The sequence below is a fragment of the Wyeomyia smithii genome, chromosome 2 (assembly GCF_029784165.1).
Source record: "Wyeomyia smithii strain HCP4-BCI-WySm-NY-G18 chromosome 2, ASM2978416v1, whole genome shotgun sequence".
Classification (NCBI taxonomy): Eukaryota; Metazoa; Arthropoda; class Insecta; order Diptera; family Culicidae; genus Wyeomyia; species Wyeomyia smithii.
Genome location: NC_073695.1, coordinates 194066821 through 194092151, shown reverse-complemented (window position 1 = coordinate 194092151; position 25331 = coordinate 194066821). Strand labels below are relative to the sequence as shown.

Genomic DNA, 25331 nt, shown 5'->3' with positions numbered 1-25331 from the left:
TTCTTCGAATTTTCTATGGCGATTAGATGTGTTATTGAAATTAACAACAGAATTTTCAATACTTAACTATCCAATAAACCAATTGTGTTTAAGCGAAATAAAAATTTACTTCACTTATAAATAATTGTTGGGCACCTTCAAATGCCATATTTTAGACTGATAGGTTCGAAACTAGGACAGATGCTAGACTGATTTGTCCGTGTACAATCGTGGATAAAAAGAAGCAAACATATCCCTAATAACAATGATATAAATCGCCACAAGTACATAGCTGGCAATCGATTTGTGGAACAGCATAGGCAACAACGCTACATCGTTTGTATTCTCGTTTTTCTTGATCCACTTGGCACATTGCTAGCGAAAAAAAGTCATTTCCTCCAACGTTTTGCACACCTATTTTGTGTCGCACCCTCCCACCCCCCCATGTGCTTCACTCACGGAAGTTCGATCGTCGAGCTCCCGATAGCGATACTTAAAAAGCCATAACCCCTGCCACTTCTTATTGGCAGCAGCTCCGTCCGTTCTCGTGAATACACTACTGTTGGTAAGAGGAGTAGAATACCACTCACACCAGATTGAAATTGCACATTAAAAAAAACACCCGCTGTTAAAAAAAAACAGTTTCAACAATTTTTCCAATTCAGCATTCAGCACGCGCATTTGCACCGCACTGTGTTCAACATAAGAGGACAAGCGGCCCAATTTCCGGAAGCAGCACGGCGATCTCTTAGAATGATTCGAATTTGAAAATGGAATCAAAATTCAATAAATTTCACTTTATTGCGCTGAAGGTGAAATATTGTAAACGATTGTTAGATAAGATCATGTTGAAATTCAGTTTTTTGCCATTCTCCTCCATCCGGTCATATTTTTGCAACCTTTGAACCACCCTATCAGCCGACGTGAACGTGCTCAGCATACACCCGCGACGTCACCAGTGATAACAGGAAGACAGGATCCGGTGCTTTCCGCTTCCTGTTTCATTCGGCAGACGACGACAGCCGACACGCCATGTCAATGCACAGGTATTTGTGGTGTCCGTTTACGTGCGCGTCGCTGTGTTTGTTCCGCGTGCTAGGTGGCGTTTGCTGAGTGCCGTCACATCCCAGCGGGTTGTGTACAGCAGAAGTGCGCATGGCAGTACTCGGTTCCGGTCGGTACACAATGCACGAACAGCCACAGTTGGAGGAAGAAGGAACACAGTTGGAGGAATCATCACAGGAAGCAGCCCTCCCAACAGCCCGCTGCTGTGGGCTGCTTTCGGGTTGGGATGACTGCCATCCCCCCTGGAAGACATTCCGCAGAGCAGAAGAGTTGTACTGCTATCACACACTCCAGCTCCAGGGGTGATGGAAGGGGATGGGATGAAAGTTCGATAAACTCATCCTGATGGCTTTCAAGAGCGATGGATATTGAAAAAAGGAAACTCGAAAAATGAAGCTTTAAGTGGGGTTGAAAAGTTTGAGCAAACGTTTTTTTTCTGTTGGTGAAGTTCTATATTGGATTGTTCGAAATCACTTCAGCATGTATCAGGTGTGGAAATTATTTGTTTATGTTTTATTACTATTGATTTAGGTAAGAATTGTGTAAATCTGCCTAGGAAAAATAAGTTGGAAAACTGATTTTGGGCGACGACCACAATTCGTAAAATGCCATTTTTCGCTCGAAATTCTACTCCACAATTGCACATCTGAGCAAAGAACTAAGTTAGAAAACACTGAGAGAAATTCGGCAGAATTCAAACGCTAGCGTATCACTAAAACACCCAAATGTCAGTCTGTTTAGACCAGAAAACCACGAAACATTTAAGGTTATATATGTTATTTAAACCGAAATCTCAATTAGAAGCAAATGTCAACCAACCGATGAATGACGAAACGTACGCAAAAGCTGACTTCCGTCAACTCGCAGGACAGGAATATTTAATCGCAGTTTAAGCTTGCCTTTCCAGAGCATTTTTGAAGAATGACAAAGTCAACATATGGCAAAAAAAAAGTTTTGAAGGCAATTTCCGAATGAGAGATAGATGTGGAAGAGAGTGTGCCTTCATAAATGACGCTACAATTAATGGCAAAAAGAAGTAAATTGATTTCATGTTTTCGTCGTGGTCGAACTGCGATTGTCGGTTTTAACAAGTAAAAAGTTAAACATTTTTGGTTGGAGTCAACCAAAGTCTGCATTCCGATTTGTTTCTGCGACACAGATTTCGAAGTCAGTTTAAAGAATCATAAACAAAATCATTGAGCTACCGTTACGATACTGCGGACTCTAACGATCTCTTCTAGCCATGACCAACGGTGAAATTCCAAGACAATTCGTCTATTTTTTCACAAGCTATGATTGTTGCAGCATGATCAAACATTTTTTAATAGGAAAAAATTCTAAACAATCATGGATGCTGATATGTTAAGCTCCTCCGAAAACGGAAGTTTGTCGTTGGTGTAGTAAATTTGGATGTTAAGGATAAGACCTCCGTTTTTTGGGATGCACATGGTATAATATGGGTCATTCTATACGAAGTGTACATGCCACTTGGACACGACCATCACAGATTTTGCTCAAAGTTGAGGGAATTATTCACCTACTATCACTTTGGAAAAATCCCAATTTTGGTGTCGATTGGAATACCCCCCGCTCTGTGGGACCCCCCTCTTTATTGCAAAGTCACGCGTTTTTTGTTCAAAATCTCTTTTCTCTTTCCCTTACAATTAATAGACGTAAGATGTCGAGACGTACGTTGAAACCATCAAATTTAAAATAAATTTAGCTGCATTTGCCGAAAAATGCGAATTTAGTTTTAAAATACAAAAAGAATCTATCTGGCAACACTTCCAGTCAAAAACAATATTTTTTTCTGGATTCCTTGGTTTATTTTCTTCAAAATTCACCTATCACTATTTTTCGAGTGTCTTACATCAATAAATTATAAAATAAATTAATAACGAAATTAACAACTATTTTCGTAAAAATGTTATATCTAGAAATTGGCTCATAATATCTCGGGATGATAGTTGTTTCTTATGTAAAATTTCCCAAGGAACACGATGAAATTATCAAACTCAAAATCAAAATGGCTGCATTTGCCGGAAAATGTAAATTTTGTTTTCAATTACAAAAATAATTTATCTGGCAACACTTCCGGTCAAAACTTATATTTTTTTTTGGATTCCTTGGCTTATTTTCTTAAAAAATCATCTATCAGTATTTTTTGGACATCTTACGTCTATGAATGGTAATAAAAAGAGAAAAGAGATTTTTAACAAAAAATGCGTGACTTTACAATAAAGAGGGGGTCCTACAGAGCGGGGGGTATTCCAATCGACACCAAAATTGGGATTTTTCCAAAGTGACAGTAGATGAATAATTCCCCCAACTTTGAGCAAAATCTGTGATGGTCGTGTCCAAGTTTGTGCTTTTTCGTGGTCACTTCGTATGGAATGACCCATATTCATCGACTACCTAGAACGGGAACGGGACACTAGGCATATGGATGTAAGGCATAGTATGCTAGGCATACAGACGCGAGGCATAATGGATGTGAGGCATAATGGATACGAGACATACTGTCACAAGGCATAACGGACGCGAGGCCGAACGGACGCGAGGCCAAATGGACGCGAGGCCGAATGGATGCGAGGCCGAATACGATGTTGTATGATCGCATGAGATCCTATTATCGTGACTATGTGTCCCGGATTTGCAACATCCATGTTGCATAAAAATGTCTATTGAAAAATAAGTTGCTTGTTTAAAGGTTGACAAAAAGCGTCGTTGAATGAATTACATACTAAACTCAGATATTTTCTTCTCTGCGTATGTAGTTCAAATGTAAATATATTCCTAAAGAGCTAAAGTTGGGCATATTTTTTTAAATCATAAGACGCATAATCGAGGGCAAGGAAACGAGGCGGCGCCAAGCCACCGTAGTTCCCGCAGTCCGAGCCGGCCGCCGACCCGCCATCGGAAGCGGCGGTTTCTCACACACAAACGACTGATCTACTGGTTTGCTCGGTCTACTCAAACAGAGTTTCTTTCCCTCGGCCTTGCGTCCATTCGGTCTTGCGTCCATTCGGCCTCGGCTCCATTCTGCCTCGCGACTATATGCCTCGTGTCCGTATGCCTCGCGTCTGTATGCTTAACGGGGTGTCATCACCTAGAACATGTGGTGAACATTTTGTTTTACTGCAAACCTATGTTGATTAGGTTGACAGCGAAAGGAGTTATCAAGTTTCCAAAACCGACCATGTATGTTTTGTTCTTGGTCCCAAAAAATGACCCGTAAAAAATTTCAGCTCAATAGAACATGGTTTAGGGGTTTATCAAAGCACTCAAAACTGTGATTCTTTGACCCAGGAAAATCTACCAAGAGGGAAACCATTGGGAAAATCGAAAAAAAAAATCGATTCCAAATGACTTAAAATGCAGAAAACGTTGAGATCTGGTGTTATCCCGAAAAAAATGACCGAAAATTTGTGTTTTTTCCAAAAATTAGTGTACTAAAAGTCGTGGAAGGAAAATAAATATGATTAAATATATTAATTTTCGTTGTTATTTTAAAACTAGTTGTTGAATATGAGAGTATAGTTTATAAGATTAATGAAACAAATTTCTACTTGAAATTTCATTTCTTTTCTAGTACCATTGTGCTAAAATTTTTAATCATTTTGAAACACTTCCCAGCAAACCAGAAGTCGTAAAAGAATGTTAATTCTAAGTCGCCCAAATGTGCATGTCAAGTTTAGAATTACTTAAGATGCAATATAAAATTTGCTTATATCGTATAAAATTTAAATCCTATAAGACGCAATATCAGGTTATATATGAAGTAATTTATCGTGTCATATAAAATTGTAAAACGCGTCATTCCTCTAAGTCGTATAGAATGCAATTTGAAGTTTAAAATGAGGCCATTTGAAATAGCCTGCGAAGTTATACAAAATCGTAAGACTTTTTTTTTACAATGCACGTATATGGCGTCCAGATTTGTACACATAGGCGCATTTCATGCATCTCATATGATCATTTTTTACCAAATAAGAATTCACTTTACAGAGTTGAGTGCAAGTTATATGAACCAATTTGTTTGCTGGGTTAGTACCGCCTTATAGATTTATTCACATTAGCACATTAGGATTTTACTTTATTCGCTTCGCTATCGATGAATGAATTCATAATAATTCTTGACTTTTTTGGGATGTTATTTCATGGTTACAAAAAAACAAAACTCACGTGGTTCGATCTTTATCCATCCACCCTCCTGCGTGGTCTTTTGACAACCACCACCTCAGTGAACATGTGGTTCAGAAACAACCCCTTAAACAACAAAACACAGTGTAGCTTTCCTATCCGAAATAACAGTATTGTAGTAGCAAAACGAAAGATTTGACACCGGGATGTCTTCGTCGTCGCCATCTTTGTCACGTTACCGTCTGTAGAAAAGGTAGAACATGATCTATTTTGGGTTCGGACACGTTTCAAAACAAAAAGAAAAGATAGAGCAAGTCATGTTTTTCCCCGGCGCAACAACGACAGCTATGGTATGGTGAGTTCAGTCAGTGAGACCTGCGACGACCAGACTTATACTCGTGGCTTGTGCTCATCGCACAGAACCAACGGTGATGACAGCCGAGAGTGGAGCACGACTGCTGCTGGTGAACAGCGAAAGAAACGACGAGCAACGACGTCGAATGTCGTCCGCTGGCGTCGCTACCACTGCTACTCCGCTGGTGTCGTCGCGTCTTTTGTTGGACATTGAAATTTATTGTTGCCCTAGGTCGTGTGTGCATACAGAAATATATATATTTATGTAATTTCGCGTCCTGCTGTGTTTCTCGTTTATTATTACTTTTGCTGCTCGATTGGGGCTCTGTTTTTTTGCGCACCCGTTAGCTTTTTGCACTATGCTCAACCCTGGCAGCTCGATTCTGCTATCTTCTTTCAGTTGAATTTTTTTACGCGGCTGCTCGGTTGATTACACACTACAAAGCTGTCATTTATGTGCGATCAGAGGAGGACAAAGAAACGCGAATGAATGCGGAGTGTGTCAAAAATAAGTAAACAATGGGTTTTGCAATCGAAATATCAAACACAGCACAACAAATGTGCGGAAATTACTGTGCGTGTGTCGGTGTTCGAAAAGTTTGCTAGGTATTTTCGATAAGCTGCCCACTGGTCGTATTGATGAAGGTACAATAATGTTTTGTTAGATATAATTATAAAAAGATAATGGAACCATTCGCTGCCACCATTTTCAGTTAAAGGTACTGTATAATTGTGTCCTCCCTAGCGGACGAAAATAGCCGCTCTTAGCCTGCCATATCTACCGATAGCCATGTTACGGATACGTAAGTGCGTATTGCGTAAACTTCTTTATCGTCGTTCACACACAACTTCACTGTACCCATCAATCGACACGGGTGATATGTGACGTGAAAGAAGAAGAATTCTTGCGGGTCTGCTGCCACTTGCGCAAACTTTTCTCTTCTTTTTAGTTCCCGTCTTTTGACACCGTACGCAGTCGTAAAAATGCGAGGTGTAATTTTTTTTTTGGTTTCGTGGAAAAATTTGCACACACAAATGACGTGAATAACTGACAATGGAATATATCGTGAATTTTACTGTGAAGACATAATAACTTTTTTGTGCCTAATAAATGTTACAAAAAAGCATACTAAAACTTTTTCATGTATCAAATTAGACAGTACTGTAAGGTTCGTTCTGGTTTAATCGTAAAGGCGTGACTCTACTCTGGTTTTGAGTTAATCGTTTCGTTCAAAGAAGCTGTTGATATGAAAAGGGATTATAGCCGAAAGGAGCATCGAAGCAATTTCTAACTGTTTTACATAGAATCAGTTATTTTTGTTCGGCTCATTACTTCGAATAACCGATATCTTGTTTGTACTTTGTTCTCATTATTACAAAAGACTATGCGCCTCCATCAAACATGTTTGGAAAAATCCAATGGTGATTGTTAAATTAGGTGCTACATAACGATATTGGTGCTCAACATTTTATATATTCGACTCCAACCTCGTAGCTAACCGTTTGCGACCAAATTTGGCAATTCAGTTGCTTGTGTTACGATCCAGCTGACATTGAAAATCTCTCCCTTTCGCGATTCAAACGTATGATCTTGGTGGCTTTGGTGGATCAAGATTAAAATGGAAATAGAAAGCACTAAAACTTTACTAAAAAAAAACACGAATTAATTGAGTATCTATGTTTTGAGGGAAGCATGACTTAGGTAAATTTATGCTAAATTATGTAAGTATATTATGCTAAATATGGCATTATTATTCCTTGACTCGTATTCCTTCCTCAACAAGATTAGAATTGTCGTTTTTTTCCTCATCGTCACCACTGGGGTTCACTTGTGAAGAGAGTTCAACAGTGAAATAATTAAGGCAACAAATGTCATTAAAAATTAGCACTTTTTGCTTTAATGCAAAGTGACTTTTTTCCTTCATGGTTTGAAGAATGAGGTACGCGATTTAATTACCGGCAAATTAACAAGAAGAATTCGTTTTGATTCTTTGACATCTAAATCTGTCAATAATAAAACCACTCCTGCCTCTTTTACCTTGAGCTTGAGTTTGACGACTGTACATTTCGTAGTTACGTATGGCAACTTGGGATTAGTTAACCATCTTCAATGTACAACAATTCAGTAGCTTCCGCTTTGTATAGATTCACGTCTTTACGATCGTTAAGGTAAAGAAGGAGATTGTAAGAAAGGAGGTATCACTGGCGTTATTATCAGACACCGAGCATCTCCACGACTGTGACGGAAAGGTAGGGTTCCAGCTTATTTTACCATTCAAACTCTTGGTTAATCTTTTTGTATTGAAATCAAAAAGTTTATCAGCAGACGAGTGTCTCGGGGATATCAATTTGGAACAAAATATGTGTCTGGTTAGTTTGACGAAAAATGATAAAATACATTAGTAGTTTTCTTGAAAATATGATATAAGTTTTAGGTAATTCTTTGTGAAGTATTTAGCTTTGGGCTTCTTTTATTAGTTTTCAATAAAATGCATTTAACTTTTCACCTCGCGTAAAAACGCAAAAAAAAAACGAAAAACGAATGTCATAGAGGTGAAATATTTGAAAGAAATACTTTATCATTAATATATTCCTAAACTTTTAGTGGAATTTCTTTTTATTCTATGAAATCAACCAAATTTTGCTACAAGTACAAAAAAAAGTGAAAAAATTAGATAAAACATATGAGGTTTTCTGAGCAGAGTCTGTTAGTATTTTGCAAACTTTACTTTTAAAAATATACATCGTTGAAAGATCATCACAATATAATGCTTTTAATAGTATTTTCAACATTGACATCATGATCCCATAATTATGAGTTTTTGAAAGTTGAGATATTTTAATAAAGACTTACTTTAAATAAGTTTTTAGTATATGAAAAATCAATCAAAAAAGCATGACATTCACATAGATGAGATATTCAAGATAAAATCATGTATTTTTATTTTAGAGCTGTCATTGGCTGGAATGAAATATATCAATTACCTAATGGATTTCCTCAGAACATTCAAATGCTCTTTTTATTTTTATTTTTTCGAATATGCAATTGATAACAAAAATGTCACATGTTATTATGAACTATTCGATTCAAAATTATTATATAAAAATAGATTTCAAAATAATCAGAATCTCATTTGAGATTTAATTTCAATGTGTCTAGAGATCGTTGGATTTTTATCCAAAAACAACATAAATCCTACAAATATGCGAAAATGTCTAAAGGGCGTGTAATATCGATATGGAACTTTAATTGCCAACAATTATAGGGTTGAATATTGGTTGTATTTGTGTTGTGAATATAATAAAACATATTTGAAACTTACACAAATGTGGAAACAAGAATGCATTCATACCTGAAAGTAGAAGAAATAAATAAATATTAATATGTTTTAAACCACATTCCGCAATTTTATTTGAAGGTTCAAGTTAAACAAATAAATCGTTTAGCACAATACATCATTGTTGATGGTTATGTTAAATTACCTTCTACCCGAACAAATTCAAGTTCTAGAAAATGTTTGCTCCAAAGTCATCCATAACTCGGGTGTATTTCAAACTGTGATGGTGAAAATATTAGACGCTCTTAAATCCCCTCGACACCCACACACCTTCGCTTAGAAGTACAGCCATATTTTCCACTCCGAGAAGACACTCAGACCCACGCGGTCAACTTCGAATGTGTCCCAAGACCGGACGGAAAGAAACGAACAGAGCCGGAATTAAGGGGGGGCCCAGGAGGCCCGGGCCCCAACCAAACGAGAAAAAGCTCTTTTCTCTATCAAAAATGAAATTCAATCAAAAATTCAATTTACAGCAAGAAAATTTGAACAGACAATTTCAATCTGAAACTTTCTTTCAGAGTTATTTTTTCGCGAGCGCCAATATCACAACTACATCCGTAAGAGTTCACCTTCGATTCTCTTGGAATGACACACATTAACACACCACTTGAATCGAACCAGCGCGCATGGGAGATCAAGCAGGAAAGAAAATAATCCACAAGTTTTTTAATGCATTGCTGTTGAAAATAAGTTTACTTGTCCGAATCAGGGATACCAGATTTGCGTTGCAAAATGCAGATTTTCAGAGTCCGTGTGCAGATTTTATTGACCTGCAGATGTGTGTAGTTTTTTCCTAGTTTCTGTAGATTATTGCCAGCGTAGCCTTATAAAATTGTGTGCAAATTTTTGCCTGTGGATCGCATTTTGTGTGCAAATTTTTGCCTGTGGATCGCATTTTTTTCAGATTGCGGTAGGTTTTTTTCAGATATCAAGAAAAAATTTCCGGATTTCGAGCAGTTACAGACATTTTTCGAAAACATCTGGCACCTCTGGTCCAAATCATTCGACAGATAGATCTGGCTGTAAACAGTGAGCAAGAACCGAATTTATTATTACATTTATTCAAAATGTGCGATCGCCACAAAACCCCGCGTATACCAAATTGGAGCTCAAAAAAGAAGATTACATGAAGAAAAAAAATCAAAAACTTGTTAGTGCCTTGCAAAAATTATTTTTCGAAGATAAAACTGATTGAAAATAGGTTGCATACCACTATGAAGAATGAAAGGCTATCAAACTTAGCATTGTTAAGTTGAGAGTACAATTGGCCCTGACACAAGTAAAAGAGATTTTTAAGGCTGTTCGCACCTACGCGAGTTCTCATATGCAATTGTCAATTTATGTGTGAAAACAAAAGCAAAAATGTTTCCTTCCTTCACTTTCGCAAGTAAGAACCCAAACCAATATCAACAGAGTCGTCAGGGCCAATTTTCTGAAGGAGTTGAATGTTGATTTTTCAATCAATAAATTCTCTACAAAAAAACTCGTAAGAAAAAATTCTAGCAAATTTTTGGTAACTTTTCAATAACAAATAAATGTTTTTAACTCGTACGATGAAAAGAACCGTTTTGTTTTATTTTGAGGCCCCCACTGTAAACTGGGCCCCGGGCCCCCACAATCGTAAATCCGGCTCTGGAAACGAACTATTCAATCTTAGCCTAGATTAACCTAAGCTGCTGAGCTGCACAGCATTCTCGTAGCGTACCGTGCAATGACACATAGACCTTTTTAGTGTGTGTTTTGTATGGGTATGGTTTAATGTAAATAAAAACAAGCGTCGAGGACTCGTTTTTCTTACGTCCCCTACGTTCCGGTTTATGCGAAGCACAGTAATAACAATAAAAATAAAAACAATCATCAGGCAGGAATTAACACCGTTCTCACATCACTGCCATGGCGTGCGATGACACGCTGCAGTCCTGTTTGTGTGTGTGATCGATCAAATCGCTTCTTGGAACTGAAGTGCATCGCACTAATACACCGTTCCGTCGTTTACTCAGATTTACCGATTTTTCGTTCGAAGCAGACGAGAAAGACCAATGGACTGCATCGTGGCGATCGTTTTTCTTTAATGGCAAGAGAATGAGAGGTAGGAGAACAGGATTCTGTGCCACCACACGGAATACCTCCGCTGAGAGTAGTCTGTAAAATCCTCTACCTTATGTACTCCGTAAGAATGCGGGTAGGTACTGATCGGAGTGCGGAGTGCAGAACGTAAAAATAATTTTAAAGAATGACTTTTCAGAAAGCGAAAAAAAACATAAGTAAACATGTGCATTGAGAGCTGAATTCACAGAAGAGTTCAACAGACGGCGACGGCAACGACGAAGAAGACGAATGAAGTAAATAAAAATGTAAACGAAGGATAAAATCTAAAGAAGACGGAGACGAGTAATATAGAAGTAAAAAAACTTACTCAATGTCTCTGCCATGGTCTCGATTTATTTGACACTAATGGAACAACAATGAGAATCGAAGACAACTGCGGGTTGCTTTTGTTCTGAATTCGAAAGATAATAAATAAAGCAATGGTTTATGCTATTGTGGGGTGATCGAACGAAAAACACTGTTCGAAATTAAATGGCTACGATTACGGCCTAGTTTAAATACACTTAACCTAAGATCTGGCAGACTAATTTCGCTGATGATAAACCACGAGTCTGTCATAACCAGTTCGAATCTAGCCGGCAAATCTCCCCCAGAGGCTGTTTAACCAAACAAACGTCGGTTCGGTACATCGCAACTGTGCGCCCGTGTTCGTATTTTTTTCGACTCTACGAATGGCCTCCATCATCGTCGTTCTCCATCCGAAGCAGCCAACATGAGCAGCGGTGTTCGTCCCTCAGGGGTGATCTGTTTTCAGTCAGCTTTGGCCATACACTCAGGATTCACAAATCAAGGTTTGAAAGTGAGAAATATAGAGAAAGACGAACGAAGAAAAAAAAAACAGGAGGGTTATGTGCAAAGCCACGACCGCAAGGATGAAGTAGAATACTTTTACAAGAAAGATAACCCGGCTGCTTGCGTATCAGTAATTTTTTCATTTGTTGTTCAATATCGAATAAGATACTGATCACATCTTAGCGTTATCACTGACATATCACTTATCACTGACATCATAAAGTATTCCTTGTGATAAAACAAACAGTGAAAAGCTGATTTAACACTCAAAACTAAACGGCTCATGTGTTGTCAAAATGAGTCAACTTTTCATTGAACGCATTTAAGCCCGCTATCGCGCAGAGACTGCATTTCACTAAAGCTGCTATCGATGCTGATACCTGGTGCAACTGCTATGCTATCCGTAGCCATGCCAATGTTTTGCTCGCTAAACGCTGCTATAGGTATCCGTTGTCCCTGCATCAGCTGGCCCAGCTGCTATCGATGTTGAGATTCGCTGCAACTAGTGCGCTATCCATTGCTATGCCACAGCTGTGGCCGCTATCCGCCTGGTATCCACTGCAATGCTACTGCTGTTGCTAAGGGAGGACTGCTGTTGTCGCAGTCTAGAACTATTATGAGCGGCTTCGACTGAAACAGGCTCTAATATAGGTCAAATTGCCCATTTCAAAAGGCAAGGTCTATGATTCTGTCGACCGTGCTTGGGAAGCAATCATATAACGACCAATCAGAGGCCGAATTTTTCGTTTTGACAAGGCTTGACTATTTTCAATAGTACAAGAGTTGAAATAATAAAATTACAATTTTCTGCTTTTAGGAAGAATCTTAGAAAATTTTTCAATTTATTGCTGCAAGAACGAAGGAATCCATTGAATACTAACCGATTTATTAGCATTTGAAATTGGACATATTTTTCACTTTTTTCGGTTTTAGATTTTCATTTCACATCCCTATGTAGCCGAACTTACTGAGAGAAGTATTCTACTTCAAAACTATTCATTTTGAAAAGGCTGAAAGCATAAATCGATTATTTTCTACTTTATAGCCGATTTTTTTTCATGAGCGCTCCGCTGGTCGTTTTGACGGTTTTTACCGGACTTCAACGGAGCGGGAAAAATTATGGTGGCTGTTGAACGCCAAAAGTGGATGTCCGCTCCCTGTGGGATGGCGATATGGACGACTGTTACGAGCTCGGCTGAGCAGGACCAGACACGGCTCTGCTGGGCGGAGGACCCCTACCGGCGAGTGGATAAAATTGAGTTGTAATATTGCGCTCTTTTTTCTGAATTTTGAGGTTATTGATGAGTGAAGATATTGTATCCATAAATAAGATTAAACGATCGTCTTAAGGGAGAGAGAGGCTGAGAAAATAAAATGTTTATTAAGGCGTTTCTCGTGAGTAGTCAAAACAGATATTGGAGGATAAACATCCATTGACTTGACTACAAAAAGACGGGGCTGAAAAATATTATTTTCGAACACTTATTCACTATTTGCTGAAACAGAATCTTTAACGAGGAAAGTTTAGAATTACTGTAACGCGAATGGGAGTTAATAATAACTTAGACAATACAATTGCATGATAAACTTAATTTTTGTTTACCTTAAAATCTATTTTTCTTACTTGATTTTAATCAGAATTGTTCATATTTGTATATATTGAACCAAAACTTCAGTCATCGGCAAACCATTTTAATTTATTAATACAATTCATCTGGTGGAGTTAAAAATCAGATAGTAGTTTATTGCTTTTTCTTTTATAACGTTTAAAGTCCACAGTATTTGTCTCTTCCATTTTTTTTTTCGTATATTATATGAAATTCTTAGTGAGATTCCTTGCTCTATGTATGCACTCACAAGTGCGCATAATTTTAGTTGTGCTCCAGTTGTGTTTTGTTTTTGATGCGCGATGAAGCAATTTCGGGAAGTCCTAGTAAAGCGGTTTTTGGCCGCTGACCGCTCTTGCTCAATATCCAAACGTCTGAAATCGTGTGAGGTTAAGCGTCGTTAAGGATCTTTCCACAAGCATTCAGGTCTACAAGAAGCTTTAAGTTCAAGGCGTTACCAAGTCCTCTCAGAGGAAGAGACTCGATACAGCGAAGATGATACTTTCAGGGTACGCTGGTTACGGGTCCATTTTTTGTTATGAGACTCTATTTGTCCTGGAGTTGCCACACAATCCACAAATTGATCGATTGTGGGCAGCAGCAAGAGACAATATTTTGGAGTTTCATAGGAGTTTTCCTCGATTCCAGAATGCAGCTTGTTGACCTAACAAAAGAACAATCATAGAAGGCAAAATTGAAGCTTAATCTCTTCCACTGATAGTTGTTTTTATATTTGCCGCTGTAAGCACAGTAGAGCGGAAATCGAATGCCAACCCCATAAATGTGGATTTTTTTTTGTTAAATGTGGATAAGGCACTTATATAACTTACCACGTCATTAAAATTGATTATGCAGCTGGAGAGTATCTATATTATACTTCATTTAGCAATAATTTTTATATCCACAATAAATTTTCTCAATATTTATAAAAATTGATATTAATAACTCTTTGCTCTTAAATAGCACTCAAGGATCGACAGGCATAGCATCGTAAGGAAAATGGTAATTTTCCAAAGTAGTAGCAATCTCGAAATCACTTTAGCATCGGTGTAATTGAATGGCGATGGACATAAGATAAACATACATTTATATACGGTCAAAGTGAACCACTTAGACTAAACATAAAATTACTAATGGAACCATAAAATCCATCCTAATTGTGTCTTGACTTTTCACATGAAAACTGTACGGACTTGAGACGTACTTAATGATTGTTAATTTTCATTTTATACGATGATTGTCATACATTATTCAGTGTCATAAAATCAGCTCGTACTTGAACTTCTCCCTCTCGAGTGCAACGAATTTTTCGCATACGTGCTGCCGTTTCCATTCGTGCTCTTGTGTTCCCGGGCGTAATTTTCCTGCCGAACATGGGCAAACATTCAATTTCCGAACCATCCGTAACGACGACGGACGTTCGCTCGAAGCAGAGAGAGGGGAATAACATCCAATTTCAGTGGTACACTCTTTAATTCATTATAGCCAAAGTATTATATGACTTGTGTATTTTTGCCCTCTAACTGTAAATAAACCTGGCGATCGCATTCCTGCCCGGTTGAAGACTCTTCTGAAGCAAGAACAGCAGCAGCAGCACGACGTTTGAGGTCTGTTGAAAGTTACTTTTTACGACCTCTCAGCGGCTCTCTTGATACCCCTTGTGCGTTTCGGTAAGATGCAAGTCACAGAATCGCGATAAGATCGGTAATCGTCTGCGATGAGGAGCTGAAGCAGTCTCCAGAGTGACTTCGGCCGAACAAATCGCGTAAAGAGTTGTTGAGTTCTCTCGGAATTACAGCCTAATGTGCAATTGCGTTCCACATTTTCCACAGTTTCGCCCGCTCTCGCGTTTGCGTCATCGCATAGCGAGCTGGCGGCTGGGTCGGGTTTTGCGCTAGACCTGTTTGGTCGGAAACTGTTGATTGTTCTCAAAAATGCTTCAAACCGATGTGCTTAACTTGAACTTGCTCACAACGAAAAATGAACCACTCCAGAGCCCCTCGTCAAAACCCCTAGGAAACTCCCAAGCGAAAAAAAACTCGCTCCCTGTGCCGTCAGTTTTACCAGTAATTTGTCAGTGCAATTACGAGCCAGTTGGTTTGTTTTTTTTTGAGTTTTTTTTTGTTTCTGCTCCGTCGCGCGTATTTACTTCACTCTCTTGACTTGACGTTTTGTATTGTTTTGCTTGCTCTCCCTAGTTCTCGGACTAAAACGGCATTGCGCTCGCATGCACTCCGGCAAAAAGGTGAGATGCTTATCCCGGTTGATTTGATAATTTGCAAATTTACGTTCATTTGCTCCTACCATCTCCGGCATGCACTTCCGGCGGCCCAATGGAAAGTACTTCAGGCGAGTGCAATTCGGAATTAATACAACAAAACCATGTTTCCTATTAGCTATGGATCAATAAACACTCGTGAAGCGTAGAGATTCAACAGTTGTTAGAGTGTACAGGAATTGTTCGAATATTGTGCTTTTTCATATTTCATCCCATGTTCATTTTGGGTGCGGGATGCCGGCTTTAAAATCAAATTAATCAAAGCCCGCCACCTTACGGTTGGATATGGCAAAAGGTCAGGTTGTTCGTGGCGTTCGGATTGCTGAGAGCAGATTCGTCGAAGATTAGACTGCAAGACAGAACATACTTTCGTGATAAAATACGGAAGTTGAACAATCGTCGTCATGTCCCTTTTCCGACCCGCTCTTCTATTGTCACTTCATACCATCCCACAACGCGAAGGGAGTATAAATTAGTCGCGGCAACCCGAGGCCAGATCATTCCTTTCACACTCCCTTCGGTGTCGACGACGACGACGACGCAGCCGTGATACTGGTGTTGGTGGTGCAATAAAACAAACTAAATATTAAAGTGAGGATAATAAAATTTGTAAGCGATTCTCTCGCTGGAATTGGTAATGAGCTCTCGCCAGTTTTTCGTGTCTGGTTGGTTGGCTGGCAGTGATTCCGGAGAACTATGTTTGGAGGTGGCGGCGATCGAGAAGATAAGTCCTCTTCAAGCCTTAAGGAGATTTAAGGTTTAGTAAGGATTTGCATTTTACGGCTAAAAAAATGCGGACGTACAATGTAGAATGAGCCAGAAGCAAAATATGAAATGATTTAACTCACCGAAACGAATTTGCGTTGGGTGGTCATTGCAAATCGGAATTTGTTTAAGATAATTTGTTATCTGTCAATACATAACATAAAGTACTGTATACACGATCCCCTCCGGAAGTGATCATCATCAAAGTTCTTTATTTCTGTGATTAATGCTGTGCATTCTTTTTCCCCGCAGGTTCGCTACTCCTGTAAACATTTCCCATCAATAGGCCTTCGTTTTCGCTGCGTATTACAGGCGTATGGTGCGAGAGGCCATCTACAGAGGAATCAATTAAAAGTTTATCCGCACAACAACAGCGGCACCCTGAGGGATGATGATGATGACCGAGAAGTTTCGATTTCCCGCAGGGTGAGAAGCGGGAAGCTTTTGAAAGACCAACTGTCACCGAATTGCCACTAGGTACGTTTGGAAGCCATTTCCGTTTAATTAAATTTCGCTTCTCTTTCTATCCTTCATCAGTGTCAAGCAAACAGCTTGTCGCTGTGGCAATTGGAATTGAATCCTGGTCGTTCTAGTGCTGCAGCAAGGGTATAAAATAGAGCCAAGCTACGGTTTTCTTATTAGAACGAAATAAACTACCCCTAAATTTCTGTGAAACTGCGTAAAAAGCCGCCCTAATTCCTGAAACCGCGTAAGGAAACTTTATTTGTAGAAAGTCAATGATTTCTGTAAAATTTTCTTAAAAAAGAGCAGGGTGAGTTCGCTTTGCGAATGGATATAAACGTTAGAAGTGGTCGAAAATTTGGGTATTTGATTTTGAAAATATAACCGACACTCTGAACCACTTAACCTAAAAACTCTCACCAAATTATTCGATTTAAATTAAATTTGCATGGAAAAATGTGTGAATTCCCAAACTTAGGTAAAGTAGTAAAGTAAATTTAAGAGATTTTGGAAAAAAATTGAATCATAGTTTCATCATCTATATCCAATTACGAGTAGCACTTGTATTTTCAGTGGGACCGCGTAAATGTTAATGTAAACGTTCGCTAAATAGCACAAAACACAATTAAAAAAATCAATAGATCGCAAATTAGTGTTAACAAAGCTTTTATTATCGCCGTTCAAAAAACTAAGGAGAAGTTTCTTAATGCTAAGGAGCAAAATCATTTCAAATCGCCTGGAAATACGCGAAAATTTAATCGACCATTTTTGATTTGAATGAAACTTTGCACACGTATTTGGCTTAGCAAACTGAGCATTTTTCACAGGTGGAGAGAAAAAAAAATTAAAAATAAACACTAAATTTCAATTAAAAATAAAAGAGTTGAATTTTTTTTAAATTTTTTTTTAAAGAAACTTGACGTTAATACGCAACTTTAAAAAAAAAGTCCAGGATGGAGAAATAAAAAATAATTTTTTATGGTAGATTAATTTTTTTATGAAAATTCTAATTCAAACATTTTTCAAAATATTTGTGTCCTGGAGATTTTAAAAGATGCAGAGAGTCATTTTGAATCAAAAAGCTGGTTCTCCAGCAAAAACCATACGTTCATTGGAATGCTTGATCAAAAATATACAATTCATTTTTTGACAACAAAACGATTGGGTGAACGGTTCTCAAGAAAAGAGTTAAATGTTCTAAGTGATATAAATATATATAAGAATCAAACAATTATTTTCGAGTTGTATTATCTTAGGAACATATTTTTTCATGACATAGATACTTTACAGAACTAGTTTCACCTTATATTTTATATACATGATAAGTAAATGATTCGTCATCTTTTGAAAACAACTTCGTTTGTATCTTATTTTCTGAAATCGGAACAAAAGAGTAATACTTTTGTGTGGCAGCTATTATTATAGATTTCTTGAAAATATTGCTCCATTCTGTTACTCCTTGTTTATATTCTTCATATAATACCCAACTAAATGATATTTTTGATGAATTTTTATTACAATCATACAATTCTTTTGCGCTTGTAATGGGATGTCCATGATCTTTAGCTAAACTTGCATTTCCTGCCATTCGTTTTAATATGCCACCAATTGCATCGCATGGGCCTTTAACATGAGAAGTCGCAAAAAAATGCCACTCTGCATCGACGATATATTTTGTTTTGAACTTGCAAAGACTTGCAAAGTTTTTTCTATTTTCATATTGTGAGGCAGCTCCATCAGACATTTATATCGCTTTTTTCAACTCTATTGTTGTTTTCAAAAAACTCATTAATTTGGCAATGAACACCTGAACCGCAACAGTATCATGATGGAGTACTTCCGACACACGAATCACAAATTGATAAAGACGTATTAAAATGAGCTTGACTATTCAATATTTTTAATTTTGCAACAACGTTTTCGTTTAATTTGCGTAAGCTTGATGAGCACCGATGATCAGGAAAGGGTTTACAGCATTTGGGCTTGGTGTATTCCATTTTCACTTTATTCATCTTCACAAAATGCAAACTGTTACTAACACATCTGGAGTAGTGCAATCGTATTTATATACGAAAACAAATATTATAGGTAACCCAGTAGTTATTGGTTGCGTACTTTACAAACAGTTATTATTAGTAAACAAGTAGGTAGTGTTGCACGACAAACATATTTTTTATAGAACATTCGGCAAGGGGAAACGTGTAGGTAGGCTAAGGTATAGCGCTTGAGTTATTTATCCAATCGTTTTGTTGTCAAAGAATGAATTGTATATTTTTGATCAAGCATTCCAATGAACGTATGGTTTTTGCTGGAGAACCATGGACAAATTAAGAGAAACGTGTATTTTCCGAAATATTAATAATTTTTCGAGCTTAAACTAAAAATAACTCGAAAACCGATGCCTTTAGAATGTTTACTATCAATAGTTTTTTGATTTAAAATGACTCTCTGCATCTTTTAAAATCATCAGAATACAAATATTTTGAAAAATGTTTGAATTAGAATTTTCATAAAAAAATTAATCTACCATAAAAAAATTATTTTTCATTTCTCCATCCTGGACTTTTTTTTTTAAAGTTGCGTATTAACGTCAAGTTTCTTTAAAAAAAAAAAATTCAACTCTTTTTTTTTAAATTGAAATTTAATGTTTATTTTTAATTTTTTTTGAACAAAAAAAATTTTTTTTTGTACAGTGTATATTTTTTTATGGTGCATTTTTAATTCCCTACAACTCATTCTCAGACAGTTTTTCTATACAACCAACGGTTTCTTGGCTACAATGCTTCGAATAAAACCTATGCCAAAAGGCATACGCCCTTTTAGAATGTAACTCATGGGTGTAAAAAATCTCTCCATCTGTGAAAAATGCTCAGTTTGCTAAGCCAAATACGTGTGCAAAGTTTCATTCAAATCAAAAATGGTCGATATTCGACCATGACCATTCTGTTTCGGACGAAATTTCAACACGGTATAAATCAGCTTTAAAGTTCGATTTTTCGAAATTTTCTCAATCTTTCAACTTCAGTTTCTTGAGTAGATCCGGTTTATGCAAAAAACTCAATTTCGGAAAAAATGGTCTTTAGACCACTCTGTTCCGCAACGGCTCAAATACTTTGAAAACACCTTATATAAAATACCTGCTCTTTTACAACAGTCTTACCTCAGATCATGAAAAATGGTTGTTATAGTATTAGAGATCATCAGTTAAAATCTTCATAAGTTAGATAGAGTTTAATTTTCATTGATGCTGCGATCTACATGATTTTATTTGTTCAAGGTCTATTTAATTATAAAAAGCTATCTGCGAAAGAGAATCTTGCTGAAAAACCCAAAGGCTTATTCTATGCTTCGACTCCATTATCAATTCACAAACATTTCGACACCATCCGAACCACGGGTAACCACCGAAGATGTCCTCGAGCATCGCGCTCAACCGATTCTCGGAATCCGCCCGCGTGTCTGAACGATTTCCGTCGCGGTTTCTTCGGTTAGTATGCTTGTTGTTTCTTTAATACAAACATCCGGTGACCACATTGGGATGCTGCTGCTGCCGCTACTTTGAACCCGCAGATGACCGACCCGAGATGACTCAGACGGAGAAATTTAATGATTGTTCTCCACTTGCCACATACCTAAACCGTGACCAAATTGATAGAATGTACATGATGCTATGCTGGCTGACCGACAACCGAATTGTCTTCTTGATGCTGTTGCCACATTCCGATGGGGAAGCATAAAAGGTCGATTCGGTACGGTTTTGTTTCCTTCGTATGTTTATCGCAAATCCACTCTGAAACATTCTCTTTGTGAAGAATGGTTGAAATCGAGAATCATAAAGGTGGAACAAAATAGTACCCCAACGACGAACCACTCTGGCTACCTCTCCGCTTGAGTGGAGAAAAGAAAAGAAGGAGAAAACCTCGAATGGATGGTCCTTCTTCCTCTTTCTTCACTTTTATCTACCTCGACTGATGGGTCACATGCACGGTCGGTATGTACCACCGTGGATGATAGTTCCAAAACAGGTTCACCGTGTTCTATTCTTGTACTTATGGTTCTACGATACATCCGTGGCATTCCATTTTGCCCACACGCATACGAAAACACATGCCCCAAGGTATGTAGGCCCAAAGAAGCACAGCGCAAATAGGAAGAGTTTCCAGAATTTATTGTCCTTACCTGAACTTTGCCCCTAATTTTCTTTTCCTCCAGCCTTTTCCGCTAACTAGGGCTATGACGGATCAGATGTTTCTGTGGATGGTTAGTTACGTACAGGTAGATAATACTGTACGAAACGATAAAGTTTTAGCGAATTAGTTCTGGAATGTTTTGGTTGGTTTATGCTCAGGTAGCTCGCAAGTGTGACTATAAAATTATAATTTTACGACACTGCTTTGATACTTAATTTGTGGGAGCCGCATTTCTAACATTTGGTTTATATTTCGTACCTACAAGTTCAATGTTCATTTGTTAAAACTTTGCATGTCACAATTTTGCTTCTGTTCCCTCGAGTGGAAGTTTCCTAACTTATAAAGTGAAACAATTAAATATGTTGCGGCAGAAAATTTATATTTAAACTCCTAACAAAAATTTTCTCGATAATTAAAGCGTTAAAAACGAATCTTACTCGAGTAAAACATCCGGCCTGAGCTTGTACGTAGGGTTCTCACCTCACTTTCACTCGCTTTCGATAATTGGTTTCCACGTTTATTTCTCTGTTTCCTGCTTCATTAGAATTTGCGGTAGAACTCTTTTTCGCAATTTGCTGGTTCTTTTTCCGCTGGAACATCGATCGTAATTACACATTAAATTCAATCATGTTCGCGATTTCCTCTTCGGTACACCTCTTTGCGCTTCCACTTCCGACGTGAATTTAACACAAAATTGCAATCAAGTCCAATCAAAACTCAGCAGTTTGTTTCAACTTCCCGAGTTTCGACAAAATCATTAAAATTCAACAACCGCGGCTTTTTGCTTTACGACCTTAAACCCACTCGCACTAGTGTAAACACATGTATGGGTGTGCGGATGATGGGCCCTAGGTCGCAGGGGCTTCGGAATGATTGTGTGGGAAAGAAGTTAAGCATAAATACTTTTCCAAGAATTTGATTTCTCGCGACTTTCCCGTGCACGTATTTCATTAGAAGGTAAACGTAGTGAATCTGTAATTGTGTGTTTATTGTACTGATTCGCATACCTTGTTCTCTGGAATTAGGAGTTATAAGGTGAGCCAATTTTTGAAGCCTATTTTTCTAAATGATGTTGTGATCCGATAACAATTACAATTGAAGAAAATTGAATTTTAACCTGTAAAGCATCATCCACAAATTGTAAAATTTATTGTTACTATATAGAATTTCAGGCAAGACACGCGTGAAGCTTCAAACAAATTATCAGAATTCGTTTGAAGAATCAATCAATTTTCAAAAGTAATTGAACAGCGAATTTTCTCTGCACTATTATCAACATCAATGACTACGATAGGTGATTGTTTTAAAAATAAATTGATTCAACTTCATGAGTGCGAATTACTAGTGAGTGTTACTTACGTTACTCCTTTCACACCTCTTAATAGTAGTTTTGATCATTACCTGCAAGAAAATAGAAAAGTGGGTAGAATTAGTACAACATAATTAATCACGTTCAAGAAAAGCAATAAATATAACAGATAGCTAGATCGGCCAATCTACATTCGCTAATGAAAGCAAGAAGAATATATATTGGTCACCGGGGAATAGAACCGTTCCGTGAAACTCATCCATCAGGATTTGTCCGTACCGAACGACGCTAATAAAGAGGGACGGTAAGCAGGCTGCCAGATACGAGTCCGGTCGACATTTGGGGATGAAATATCCCATACTAAAATTTCTACCCCAAGCGAACCCGCTACTGCATTCAGTGGCGGACAGTAGAGTGCATTGTAGCTTCCTCTCGAGGGATTAGGAGCTTATTTGCATATTGCAAATTTCATGCACCCCGCTGGGTCATCACTTTCTCGCTCCGGTACTAGCACTAGCACTGAGCCCTAGTAACAATATGGGCTTTATCAAAGTGTTAGAGCGCTCATTAAAGCCAAAATAGCGCTATAAAACTTTGATAAAACCCGTTTTGTTACTTGGGAGTGGTTGAAAAGCGGTAGTTAAATTGCAATGCAAACAAAGTGCATCCATAGTTCATTAATTCGTTAGGGCACACAGCTTGGCTAGGCATTACAATGCAAAATAGGGGACAGAAATTGGGGTTCCTTATGACGGAGGTAGAGAAGAAAAATATCATAAGCTTTCGGGAGGGTAGAATATTCATTCCAACAACAAGGGTGCCGCAATCATTATTCATAATAAAAAATCTATTTTTAGTTTGGAGTACTTTCGAATTAAATATTCTTCACGTCCTAACTGCCCGGAAGTATTCGTTTACCTAATTAACATCCGGTAGAATTTTCAGCTCGCGGCTGCCCTGTCTGCCTTAGTCGGATTGCCTGTTTGACTTCTCGTTGTTTTGTTTGTACTCTAGAGACTAGAGACATTATCTATCCAAAAGCACCAAAATCTAGACGATTCCATCCAATCAACCAAATAGGACAGAGAAGACATGAAAACAGGCGTGAAACAATCAAACTAGTTGTTTTCCGCCACGTTTCTTTTGCTCGTTAGCTTCTATTTTCTTTCTAGGTTAAATCAATGTTTACACCCATCGGCGAACTGGGAGCTAACAACGCGCTGCATCCACGAATCAAACGCCAACGTTTTAACCGCGAGCTGTTCGCGAATTGTTGTTTCCATCGGTGAATGAATTGGACACTGTTTTTGCTTTCTTTTCATCTCCTTGTTTGTTGCTAATTTGAGTTTTTCGTTTTTTTTTCTCGCAAGCTTTTAATGTTTTTTTGTTCACCTCCCTTACCGGTTTTCAGCCAAATTTACCATACACACACCTTCTGTGTTGCAGACTTGGACAATGCGACGACGCCCACCAGGTAGTAAACTAGCAACAATTGTTTTTGTTATGTGCACGAGTGTAAACGCCGTTGCGGTGTTTACGTTTTACAGCAACAATAATGGATGGAATGAATAGCGTCTGGCCTCCATACAACCGGTACCGGTTCGGGGGTTGTCAAAGTTGCCCAGAGAAATTTAGTTATGGAAGCAACATCAGTGAAGAGGGACCAAACAAAGGCCACTAATTGTCGCTAATTAATCGTAATCGCTCACATCTGGAAGTGTCACGATAACTATCCCACGGTTTTCATTTGTATTGGAATGCAGTCAGCTCTGCAACAAACAGCGATAGTTTATTGTGTAGTTTCAGTTTATGACTGCAGCAATAATAACTTGATGTGCATTGCATTTGTAGCATTGGGCAACCGTGGTTATCGCGTTTACTATTTAATGGAACGGATTTTCTACTCAAAGTTGTAAGTTGCTGTGAAATCCTCGTTCAAGTGGGTTCAACCTCTTAATAGAACACTCAATGAATCTGTTTGTCTTTTTTTATCATTCATTTGTTTACAAAAATTAATCGTCACTTAAAGGAGTCATAAAATCTACAACCAATCAATTCCTGTTGGCGATAAGATACTCTAAAGAACTTCAACAAATTGAAAACGAAAAGAACACATCAATTCAGTTAAATACGCAAGCTTTTCATAGCTGAAACTGAGAAATTCCAATAAAAACATCTCCATACAAAAAATGAGGCAAAATAAAAGATAAAAACAATTTCAATTTTACAAAATTTGGCAGTTTACTTGAAGACAGTTTTAGACCCCTTAGTCCATCATAAATTTTTGTACACTTTTTCACCATGAAGCCAAGAATAGATGCTTTAGGGACGTATTATACGACATCGTTACCTAGAAAAATTGCAGCAAGATCGTTGATATTACGATTTTTGTTTGGCATCACCTTAGCTTTGAAGAAGAACACTATCAGACCAGGCGAGAAATCGTGACAAATCATCATTAATGAGATCTGTCATCGAGTCCAAAAAAAGATCGAGAGGGAATGAAAATAAATTTGAACGTCATCGGCAAACATACGTATTCAAGATTGTGGGTAAATAATTGACGAACATTGAGGAAAGCAGTGACCAAAGGATTGATCCCTTTGGCATAGCTAATGTCGTTTTCGTTTTCGCGGTTTTTCTGTCTCTCTCTACACTTTTTCTGTCACTGATGACACCCGAAAAAAGCAGAGTGTACTGTAGGAAGTCACCAACACATTCACACGTATGTGTCAAAACTGGTTTGTTTTGGTTTTCGTTCCACGTGGTAAAGTGTCAGGTAAATTTTTTCTCAGCACATTTGCGAGATGGACACATGAAATGGAAACGAGACAAAATGACGAATGCGATAATGACCAAAACAAAACGAATTGACAGCTAGGGACCATACTTAAATGACGTAGCGTAGGAGGTTATCATCATCTTGTGACAAGCTGT

The 25331-nt window shown here is 37.9% G+C and overlaps 1 protein-coding gene across 2 annotated transcripts in view; it reads right to left on the bottom strand.

The window, feature by feature from the left end:
- LOC129724075 (zinc finger protein jing homolog) overlaps window positions 1-25331 on the bottom strand; it is a 283694-nt gene that overhangs the window by 75942 nt on the left and 182421 nt on the right. The window lies entirely within an intron of this gene.